Consider the following 12,490-nt stretch of genomic DNA (forward strand, 5'->3'; position numbering starts at 1 on the left):
AAAGGAAAGTCAAAGAGAGAGGGAGAGCAATTGCACGTCTGCGCGCGAGGCAAAGCGCACACCGGGCACTAAAAACAAGCATCGTCCAGCCGGTCGCCGGGAATGAGAAACGAGCTACCGCTGAAAGCGAAACGAAGTGACAGAGGATTTGAAGCTTTTGCGATTGCGAGTGCGCAACCGACAAATGCGAGAAGCAATTATATACACTAGAGCGTATTTTGTTCCTGAAAAATCAAATTTGTTGTCGAACGCGCGCCAATGATAAAGTTAACATTGTGTGTAGGCTCAACGTACTCGTGTTTGTTAAAAGTTTAAATGAATTCCGAATACTTTACGCGTACGACAATTTCGTGCGAAATTTTCGTAGAATGATCGCGAATTTCAATTTGCAATAGCAATGCATATCAAAATGACATGTAATTTGCTCACCCGTTAATTTTTCCCATCGCAAGGACAGAATTATTTTCGATTTCTGAGTGATACTGATACAGGGATTTTCCATGAGAAGCATTACTTTGTACACGTAGAAAATATTACAAAATGTCGCGGTTAATACATTGTCGTGATCCTCTTTAATATTTTACATTATGAGAAGTATTATCTTATGTTTATGCTTTTCTTTTTTATACCAAATTTTTAGTTGAATTTACAGTTAATGCCGTCAAAGGAAGCGAAGATCAATGGTCACACAAAATAATCCTATCAACGATTTCACATTAATACACAAAAATAGCTTGCGTTTATTTCATTTTTCACAGAACTGCTTGTAAGTTTATTTAAGATCTTATCAAGTGCTCATGTTTTTAGAATCTGTTTTTAAGCAGTCGACTATCTTTGTAATTTTACACGTCAGAGCTTCGCTTCGATTTTCCGAAGAATCTATTTTTGGAGTTTTCAGATATTTATAGGCTTGATATGCTCGTATAATCCTTAAAAATGCTCGATCGCGCAGCTATTGGAAAGGCATTATGTACATTTCTATAAATTATTTAGAATGAAGAATTTTATTTCTGTATCTATCTACCATCGCATAAACGAATAATACATTTTCATCTCTACGGATACTGTAGAATCTCAATGGATTCCAATGCAAGTGTACGTATCTAAAACTTCAAATTACAATGACTCCGCACGAAGTATCGTACGTAACTTTATCTCGTTCGGAATTCTCATGGATCAACGTGTAGTTCGTAGGTCGATAGCTATATATTCGCACGGCTAAGGCACACACCGATGATCCTCTCGAGAGAGTGTAATTCAAGCTACTGGACTGAGGGAATACACGACTTGCCTGCAGTCCGAGTGCTTCAACTATAATACACTTCTAGGATCGCACATAAATTTTACGCAACAGCTGATGGACTATGCAGACAGTTTTTATTTTTATCATCTCACACTTTTGTTTTTCAATTGCAAAGAAAGCCTCAGTAAAAATGATTTGATTGATTAAAAACTGTTTTTTAATGGTGGAACAAAAACATGGTAGTTATCTTGCGTCAAATTTACACTGACATAATATTTAAATGGATGTATTAATATTTAAATGTCGAAATAAGTAGTGTGTAATATACGTATATGCGAGTGATAGAGTGTCAGAGCGTTGTATGTATATGCGTGACGAGAAACTTGGGAATCGAGTGGAAAACAAGTGATAAAGAGAGAGAGAGAGAGAATAGGACCCACCCCCGAGGAAGAAAGAGCGGGTCAGAGTCGTAACCCTCGCATTTATTTTTTATTTTTGATCTTGAGCTCAAGCGTTTAGCTATTAACTTAGACTCTATCTTAGGTAAGAATCACTACTGTGTTTAATTTACTAATCCTAGTGTTCTGTACGTCATTAATCCTATATACAGTTAGAAGAAAATTATCAAAGCATTTTGAGGTCTTATCTTGATTAAAGCTCATCCTGTCAGGCAAACAGCAATAGCAACAACTCACCTCAATCGGCTCATATTAGAAGCAGTTACACGGCATGTTTGCCAAGCTGGTCGCCAAAGTAGAGTCGTGTGAGAATCGACGATATCGTACCCTGCGAGAGTGAGAGAGAGAGAGAGAGAGAGAGAGCCAAAACTCGCGGACACGGAAATGAAATTTGAAGCCTCAGTTCGCCAAGCCATTAGCAAGCCCATTTGCCGATTGCTAGAGCAGATACTACACACTCTCTCTCTCTCGTTCTCTCTGCTACGATGCGAACCGCTAGTCTCACAAAGTATCGAGTCGTTTGTTCAAGTGGACAATTTGATATTCTCCGGCTTTGTTAGAGGTTTGATTTCATGTTTCGACGGTCAGCAGTGATCGCGTCACTGGAATTAATTCCAAACGGAATGGCAAACGAAAAAAAATCAATCTTACTCTTAGATTGGTGATATAATTTATTTCAAGCTCTCGACAATCTGTTAACAACCTAGAATCTTCAATTTTTTTCGAGTGAAATATCTCTTTAATTTTAATGCCATTCTACTTTCCATTTAAATAAGTAAAAGGTGTCCGATTTAATAGTCTGGCTTAAATTTAATTAGACGTTACCAACCTAGAATTTAATTTATCACTATAGTGATTTCGACCTTCAACAGAAATTGTATGGCTTTTCTATCCAATATTTAATTTAATATTTACATAATACTGAATATGAAATAATTAATTTGATAATGAATAACAAGCTTATAATTATACTACAGCTGCTAAAGAAAAAAAATTAATCGAAATGAGTGAAAATAGTAACGCAACAAAAGTGCAATAAATGTTTTGTTTATCATTCGGCAAAAAAATCTGTTAGAGTAATAAACAGGATGTAAGCGAGTTGAGCTTGTATGAATTTTTGAGCAAGTAGCTTTTGAAAAAGTTGCATCCATTTTCAAGAGAGAAAGAGATGGTCTAGCGCCAAACTTCAGGTCTTTTAACGATATATGACGTGTATGCGTAAGAACCACGAAAGTTTCTGATTTCCTTTCCTAGTTTCTTTTTTATATTCTCTGTCAACTTATTTCCTATTTTTCTCCGCGCGATTCTTTCGTCACTAAATTTTTTGGAGTTCATCTTATAAATACAGTACTTATCGATTATTTAGAAAAATAAAGGACTACTTTTGTAGAAAAAGTCATAAGATAACTGAAAAGTGCACGTTTGTTATGCAAACACTGTATTGAATATTCTTATGTTCGACTCTGAAAGTTCCTTCAATGCAAAGTTGTACAGACTTTTCAAGTTAAGTGAAACATACATAGAAAAAGTTAATAAAAATGCTAAATAAGTTAAATCTAAAAATTCTATAGTATAAAAAAATATTGTTTCATGAATACGTTAGACGACCTAGCTCGCATTTTCAAGCACACATCAGAGCATATAATTACGTTTAGAAAGTACAAATTAGTTAGCGACAGGCGCATGCTATTAAAAAAATATATAATGAGAACTAAGCGCAGCTTGCAAGTAAGCATAAAATGGGCTGTTGAAAAAAAAGAAGAAGCAAGAAGTAGTATAACGAGCGAAGTAGGTTAAGAAAGGGAAATAAAAAGAATCCAAAAGGTCTCGAGAGACGTCGTGGAACTCAAGTGACTGTACTCACTCGTATCTTCCATAGGCTTCTACGTTACCACAGACAAGTGCAAACTATGCAAAAAGTAGATAAAGGGATAACTATGAGCGTAAAAAGACAAGTTAAAGCTAATCGATCATTTTCTTTAGAAAAAAGTATTTTTTTTTTTAATTTAAGATTACGAGTATGGATGAATTTTTGTACTTGTAACTTCATTTTAACTTACTAGGAACGTGTTGTATGCAAATGTTACAGCGGAAAATTAATTAAAAATTACAATTCACTTTCCCATAAAATTAGCAAATTTTCATGTGCTGCAAAATTTCATTCAATTTCAAGAGAAAGAGAGAGAGAGAGAGAGAGAGGTAGCAAATAATAAAATTTTGTTTCTATTTGACGCCGTTGCGAATTAGAAGATTAATCCGATGAAAAATTTCCATTCTCTCCTCGCGTGTCTTCTCTCGCCTCGATCCTTTTCGTCGAAAATCCGCGCTTCTAGAATTCAAATGTGCAGAATACTTGACCCGCGAAATTGGTATAAGCTGAATTAAAAAAATTTTTGCATTTTCATATTGCTTTTCAATATGCTACCTACGGAATTTCATTATTTCTCATATCAATGAAATATGCGTTTTCAATTGCATATCACCCCTTTTATGACACATGCGTTGTCACCTATTATTTTATTTTTGAAATTTTGGATTAAACTGAATAGTTTCATATTTGATTCTGCTATATAATTCATTTATCGTATTTTTTTTGTAGATTTCTTACTTCATTTAGTACTTGAATAGAAATATATCTCTGTCACAATTTTTATCTCATCTTTCACATAAAAACAGAAAAAGAATACATCATTTTTCTATATAAGAGTGCAAAAAAGAAAAAATGAAACGTATAAACCCCGAATATGCAAGCGAAAAACTCAGATCGTTTTACTGCAAATTGGCAGCCTGAGAGAAGTACAGGTAGCACCGTAAATCCAAAAAACCTTGTGACAACGTCAAACAGCGCCAGCACACTTCACAAAGAAAGAGAAAGCAAAAGATAGAGAGAAAGAGGAAGGGTTGAGAAAAGGTTGGCGCAATCGTTTTAATCTGCAGAGGCTCGTTTTCATAATCGTAAAGGCGATTTTTGAGTGCAGCAGTAGCGAGCAGCGGCTGCTTTCTCTCACACTCTCGTGAAAATTTTACTTGGTCAGGGTTTTGCACGAGAGGAAGAATTCTACAGTTGAAATTGAGGTAGCATTGTGCTGAGTTTATCTTCATTACGTATTCTTTTCGAGTGTGAAAATTTTCATTTTACATGAATACGAAGAAAGTTTGTATTATTTTTGCCGCATACATTGTCACTTTGAACAATTTTGAAAAACTAAAAGAAAATTAAAGAATCAGTATTGGCTCGAAAGTGCACTCTCGTTTGTACGATTTCCTTTTCTTCCCCGCCTCTTTTTTACGATCCCCTTCAAGTTTTATCCTCTTCGCGTCGCTTACCCGTGTCAGCTCCGCCTCAGCTCTTTACGGCGTCACAGATTTTCGCGGACGTGACCTCAAATCGATTGGCCTCCTCCACCAGATCTAACGATTGTTCCTCTCAGACTCTCTTTTCCTCATTTTCAATCTGTCTCCCTTAGTTGCTACATTTCCTCTTGGCACTCGTTCCACTTTTCATCGCAGCCGTCAAAGCGCAGTTTGTGGGATCTTCGATTCTTCCTCTCTCGACTGAAGGATATTTTTCCTCTTTTGTTAGAAATAAAAAGAAAAAACGGGATGTTACTATCGTTGGGACACAGTTAAATTTTTTCAGAATATATCAATCCAATTTTTATGAGATCCATCAAATCCATATCACTTATTAAAAGTACACACATTTTACACTAAAAGCTTTCCGTAAAGTTTACACATGATATTGTCGGTCAACAGCGCGCATTGAGAACTGCACTCAGCACACACTTTTAAATGAGAAAAACAAATAATAAAAGGTGCATAGTCAGCATTTTATACAACGATTAATCTGCTCTTCAAAACCATAAATCAATTTTTTTCCTAGGATCGACAAACGTCCAATTCCAGTATCCATTTTACTCGCTCTCTCTCTCTCTCTCTCTCTCTCTCTCTCTCTCTGTCTCTTGCTGGCAATTCACGATTGGCAATCAGCGAGCAGTCGATTGTCGTTACGCAAGCCTTGCCTTTTACTCTCGCCTCTCCTATCAGGCTTCCAAGCTCTAATTGTAATGACGGCCGTCGATATCGCGACGCTCGCGGCTCAAACTGCGTGATTCCCAACTCTCTTATCGCGATCGACGGCTGGGCAAAATTAACGAGGTAAGTTGTCTCGGGGGTATCGCTTCTACTTGCGTATGAATTTCTCCCACTCTCTCTCGAAATTTTCGCAAAGTGTCCATTTCCATTCAAGCTGTGTTTTTTTGTTTTTTTTTTGTGAAATTCAGTGGATAATCACAGATACGCACGAAGTGCTGTTAGTAAAAGGTTTAACCGCTTGAGCTAGCAAAAGTAGAGAACAAAAAAAAAAAGAGGAAACGAGCTTCGTTCGATAATTTGCTAAAGTGCGACACAATGCTCGCGCACATGCTCATCCATTCGGTATGCCGCAGCGTTCTTTTTTCGTTATTTACATGGCCAGATTCAGAGGCCCCCATTAGCGGCAATCGCTGTTTTATTTTCTTCTCGCTCGTTCTTTCGTTTCCGTATGGGGGCCGAGAGCGAGCGCGAGAAAAACGAGAGAGAGAGGGAGGGAGAGAGAGAGAGAGAGAGAGAGAGAGAGAGAGAGAGAGAGAGAGAGAGAGAGAGAGAGAGAGAGAGATAGAGTCAGACAAAAACGAGCTTCGTATCCTGATACCCAAGAATTTTCGAATGCGCTCTACCCTTTTACGTCTATTCTCTGGCTAACCATTGGACGTTGCGTTTTCTCTTCTTCCTTTTCTCCGCTCACCTTTGTCGCGAGAGCGAGCGTCGATTATTCTCTTTTTGCTCGACCTCTATTTTGGCTGGCGCGCCCTCGTCTCGCTTTTGTTTCCGCTTTTTTCTTTTTTCCTTTTTTTTCACTTCTGTCGCTCGTGCTACCGGCCGAACTGATTGTTCTACTTAGAGGAATTCATTTCTTTTGGACATTTAATTAGCTTTTTTGCTCTACATTGCGTCGATTCCTTTTTTCTAACTAGAATTTTAAATAAAGTTTAAGGTTTGGTTGAAATATAAACATTTTGCGACTAATATTTTTATTTAAATAGTTCGTTCACTTTTGATAGCACTGAATATTAGCTGGAGAATAAAACAAAATGTTTTTTTTAACATTAATTGTTCTTAATTTATCATATTCAGCAGTTATTATAAAAAAGCTTTCCCTGTAAATTCTTTAAGAGTAATTTTCTTCATGAAATTTATCAATCAAATAAGTTAATATTAAGTCAAGTGTAAATATAATACCAAAACAAACTTGCATTTATTTCTAGCGAAAAAGAAAAGTAGAAACATTGTAGTCTGTTTTATTGTCGTTTTGTACCAAAAATTTATTTAACAAGAATGTAACATTAGATTAACGTTTGTGCCTTGATAAAGATGATAAAAAACGTTACCAAAATATCAGAAAATTTATAAATAAAGCTTGGCTTCAAAGGATCCTAAAGGCAAAAATTAATTTGATCACCCAAAAGCACTGTACTCAAGTTTGAACTACACGTGTAAACTTTCTGAAAACAAATATTACAAAAGTATAATTTACATATTTAATATCATAATACTGCATAATTTAAAAATAAATATGTAAATGCCAAATATGTTGTCGTCAGAACAAATCAAGCTGTTAAAAAATTCTCCGTAGCCATACAATATTATCGATTAAACGAAGGAAAGTTATTCTGATGTAACGATAATTGAATGAATAACATTAATATCCTTTTGAAATACGAGGATTGTTTCAAGAGTAACGTTATAAAAACCTACTAAAGCCATTATTACTATCACTTAAAAATACATGTATGGTTGTAGAGTCATATAATGGGTTTTTAATGATACTTATCGCCTTGTCGTTAGAAGACAAATAAGTGCCGATATGAGAGGAAAATTTTCAGTTAGTTAAGCCGCGCGTCCGTCCGCTCTGATCCCTTCTCATACATATATAGCAAAACCCGAAGCTTTTAATGAAAGGATTGACTTAAACCGTCTAAATGACACTATCAGAAAAAAAATATCAATATTTTCCGAAAAGTCTTTTTATCAGATACGCAACTTTCAATTAAAGTTGCGTATGATTACAGCAGAGAATTCGGTACTTTTACAAGCTGTTTTTCTTGCTTCAGAATCCGTCATTTGTCCGTCTCTCATTCGACTAATGAAGATCCGTACCATACACTGCAATGCAATTTGACTGCAGCAAGGCTTCTAATCAAAAAGCCAACGCGAGCGGCCAATCACATCGCTGTCTGCTTTTCGCGCCACTAAGCGCCAAAGCGTTCGTTTTAGGAATTCCGCGGGGTTACCACCCTCGGTATCCATTTAGCGGCCTTTGTTTCCTTTGAACTATGCATCTCTCTCTCCTTCAATCTACTGACTTTCTCTTGCTCTTCACGCTGGAACGTTTTTCTCAAACTTTATGCTTGGCAACTGAATAAACTGTTTTACAACAGGCGATCAATTTTAAAAGTGTTGCCATGAAAAGAAGAAACGTACTTTTTAAATATTCTGTTCAAAACTTCTAAAAGTAACGAGCAAATAGTTGAATGTGACATGTGATCAGGCATTTATTTTATTTTTTAATGAAAAAAGCGAATATGTAATTTCAGGCACGTTCAAGTAGTAATGTCGTCATATAGTCAGACCAATAAAAACCTGAAAAATATTTCGCATGTATGTGCGTAGAATGAAAGTTACAGAGCAATATTGGAAAAAAGGTAAAGTTGTTGCCACGAATACTAGGATAGGACGCTAGCATATTTTTTTCCCTTCAAATCAAAATGAGCGCGTAATTACTGTAAGTCTGATGAACTATCTGCATTATAAATTCATTCTCGATTATCTTAAGAATAACATCCATCCGTCAGCTAATAAAGCAGGAAAGAAGTTTAAAAGACAATGCAACGAGTCGTTTCGGAAGGGGGTGACGTTCTCCGAATTAATTCTAATCCCAAGCGCTCGCCAACGGATTATGCTAAAGCAATGGAATTCACGGACGTTTTGCATAATTCAGGCACGAGTGTTAAAATTTTCTCGAGAGCTGTATGGGTGTATGTATTAGTACGGATATACGTCAAGTATGAGTATATTTATGAGCAAATTAACAGGTTTGCTTGGAAAGCAATTCGCCGAGTGATATTGTTTGTGTACAGATTTTGAGCTCGACACCCGAGAGAAAATCTCGACATATATTGAGCTAACAGCTTCTCTTCTTAGCGTTGCGATTGATCGTGATATTACAACTTGATAGCGAAGGATTTTATTTATAATTCGTGATAAATCATTATTTCGATACTTGAAATCATATGGTATTTCAGAACGTTAACTTGTCACTGTAAATATTTCACTTCAGTTGTGTGTATATACAAAAGCATTTTCTATCCTAGCGGAATAATTATGAGTAAGCTTCATGAACTTTCCGTAAATGTGTTCGCATTAGCAACAACTAAAATGGCTTATACAAAACGAGCATTTATTATCTGGAACAGACTTGAAATTTTTATGCCACGCTGTTACATTAGCATAAAGTGTTGTAAACTAGCAAATGAAGAAAAAGTTAGTTAGAGCGAATAATCAACGTTACCGCCAACAACGTTTATTTTAAATTCAGGCCAACTAAAAATACAGCACTTTCACATATCACTCAATTCACGGTTTTTATTTCAGTCCCAAGTCTTCATCCTGTCGTCAGATGAGAAATCCGTGTCTCCTTGAACGCCATTCGCTTTTTTATTCATCTCCTGCTGTTTCGTTGGCGCGCATCTGCTTTTGAGGATTTGCACTCGACGAAAATCCGCTTCTGCGGCGAACAACGTGCAACGATATTCAGCTGCGTCGTCGGGAGGAACCGGAGTAGCAGATAGATCCAGCACGCTTGAGAGAAAACAGTGGATTATCTTCGAACAAGATTGAGAGGCGGGTATTTTCAAAGTAACGCGATACACCGAAATCCGACGCGCGCTCGCGCAACTCCAAAGTAGATGAGATTTTCACAAGCTTTAGCCTGTGCTTGCAAGTTGCCTTTCATTCGCTACTTTATTGCTAATTAGGCGCGCGTGGGCAGCTATCGGAAAGAAAATCAGTGAGATGAAATTTTACGAAGTTAATTATCTACTGAAACGGATCATAGGACTCATTTTGAGTATTCTCGTTAGACAATTTGCCAATTCATAGTATGTTTTCCAATAATATTTTAATTTTGAAAATTTCTCAGAATTTCCAATTAGAAATGAGGTCAACTAAAAGCCTTTCTAAAATATCCCCTGATCAGATTTTCTGGTGAAACTTCATTAAGAAACGTGAATTAACAGTAACTACTTTGCCTAAATATTGAAACAATAGGATGAAGCGTGGCATGAGGTCCGAAAGCTATATGTCAATGGTAGCATGGACAAATACAGTGGAATACGCCCTACACAGGAGAATTATACATATCCAAGCGCTGTCACCTAGTTGATCTCTCATTCTTTCATGCTCGGCATCGCGAACATTAATCACAAGCGACAGTCGTTAAACTACGTCGCGAATCGTAAAAACAGAGAGAGAAAAAATTGCGAAACTCTTTCGTGCCGGCCGCGGGTATATATAAAGCCGTTACGTATAAATTATTTTACCGGCTGACACATTAAGCCAGCGAGCTTTAGCCTCGGGATTTCCAACGGACTCGTCGTCGACGTCGTCTATGATCAGCCGGATAATCTATGGAGTTTTAAAGGGCTTTCTGTTTCATTATATATATATGTGTACAGACACATACACACACACACACACACACACATGACCAAACTTATTGATTTCGTCTTTGGAACGTTGCACGCGGGCTTAATGGCTGGTTTAAAGTGAAAGCCAACGTCAACCTGCTTTCACGATGAAAAGTTCCAACTAAAAGATTTGATAGAAAATTTGAATGGCGAAATTGACGTGAATATTGGGGTGATATCTACTTATATTTTTTAGTCGTTTTGAATTATGATCCAACAACAGTGTTACTCGTTCGTTTTCAGCAAAGATTTTATCGATTAAATCATTCGTTAAGATTTTGAATAACACAAGTTATAAAATGCAGTTTAATGTCGCTGTTACTTATTAGAAATTGTGATTGTAAGCTAAAGATATTTTTTGAAACGTAGTATAAAAAGTCACTTTTACATTCAAAACAATCAATATTTAGCATGTTATTACGTTATTTTAGATCTGATAAAACCTAACAATTTTATCAATCATTTAATTTATCCAATTGTCGTTTCATTACTTTTGAAAACGCTAAGAAAACTAGTGATTCCATGCAAGAAAGCTTATCAATTTTTTTTATGCTATCGACACTATAACATTAGAATCTTGTTAGTCTTTTTCTCGATTTTTAATAATCGCACTATCCATAAAATCAGAACTAGCGAAAAAAGAAAGATATCTCATTGTGCAAAGTCGAAGACGAAATATTTGCGACCTTAAGTACAGTTCGTCTGAAAAAAGTATTTACTCGTTAAAACGGACTTTTCCTTCTCTCTCTCCATCGGACGCGCTTCCCTCTACTTCTTTTTCTTTTTCTTCGGCTCTATCACTTTCCACCTGAGCGAACTGGATTCTGGCTAAATAAGATCGAAATTCTCCGTCGGACTTCATGTCGATTATTCGCTCGGAGATTACGGAATCGTTTGCTCGGAAACTTTGCCTTGTTATCTGACGAGTGAGAGATTCGATCTTATATTGCCCTGTTGGTATAGATGTATATATAATGTACAAGGCTATACAAGGATAAAGAATAGAGACACAGCACCTAATTATGAAGAAGAAATTGAGCGCCGCGCGCTGTTATTCATCCGTAAAATTATCCGTCGTTTTATTTGCCCCGACGCAATCGTTTTCCAGTCGCATGGGATTTCATTTTCTCTTTATCGTGCCGTGTCTTTTATTCCTTGTCTATAGCTGAAATTCTGATATTACTTCGATTTATTTGAATGAAATATTGATTCTCTCAAGGATTTTCCGCGATTCAATAGAGCGACGATTGAAATATTGATAACAACTCGTGGCTTTTTTCATCGGTAAAACTAATGAGCTGTTCAATTAATCAGTTGAATAATATAAGCAAGGCATTTCAATAGGCAGGTTTTGAAAACATTCAATGCAGAGTATTTTATGTAGAGCATTGAAAAGATTCTTCGTAAATAAGTCATTAAATTTGGTAGAACATAGATCATAAAGTTGAATGAAGAGAAATTTTCGATCAAAAGACACAATGAATGTCATTGTGAATCCATAATTTTCTCAGTTTCTTCTGGATTTCCAAACGATTCTCTCTCGGGTAAATATCTCTCGAATCCCAATGGCATCATATTCTTTTACCTTCCAATCTCGAGGATATTTTCCAAGGCGATCGTAAGGCCCCGAAATAAGAGGGAGAGAGAAAGAGAGAGATGACGCAGCGCCGATGATAAAGTCGTTAGATATTCATGATGACGGAATCCAACTCTCGCACACGTTGGAGTTCAATGCGTGCCGTCTCTCTCTCTCCCTCTCTCTCTCTCTCTTTCTCTCTCTCACTCTTTCCTGCCGTGCTATTCCGCCATCGTGTAACTGCATTTTAAGTCAATCTCTCTCTTCTCCATCGTTGGGAAATCCAACTGGGCGCACTGCGGCAACATTGAATCTTTCATGGCTGAACGTACACATCCACAGCACGTCTTGTCCTTATATATAACCAGGCGCCGTTGCTGCAACGTTCTTTTTTGCTTTTTCATTAGAAGTTCGATGTTTTTTTTGC

This window comes from Phymastichus coffea, unplaced genomic scaffold (assembly GCF_024137745.1).
Source record: "Phymastichus coffea isolate CEN01 unplaced genomic scaffold, Cenicafe_Pcof_1.1 PCOF00147, whole genome shotgun sequence".
NCBI lineage: Eukaryota > Metazoa > Arthropoda > Insecta > Hymenoptera > Eulophidae > Phymastichus > Phymastichus coffea.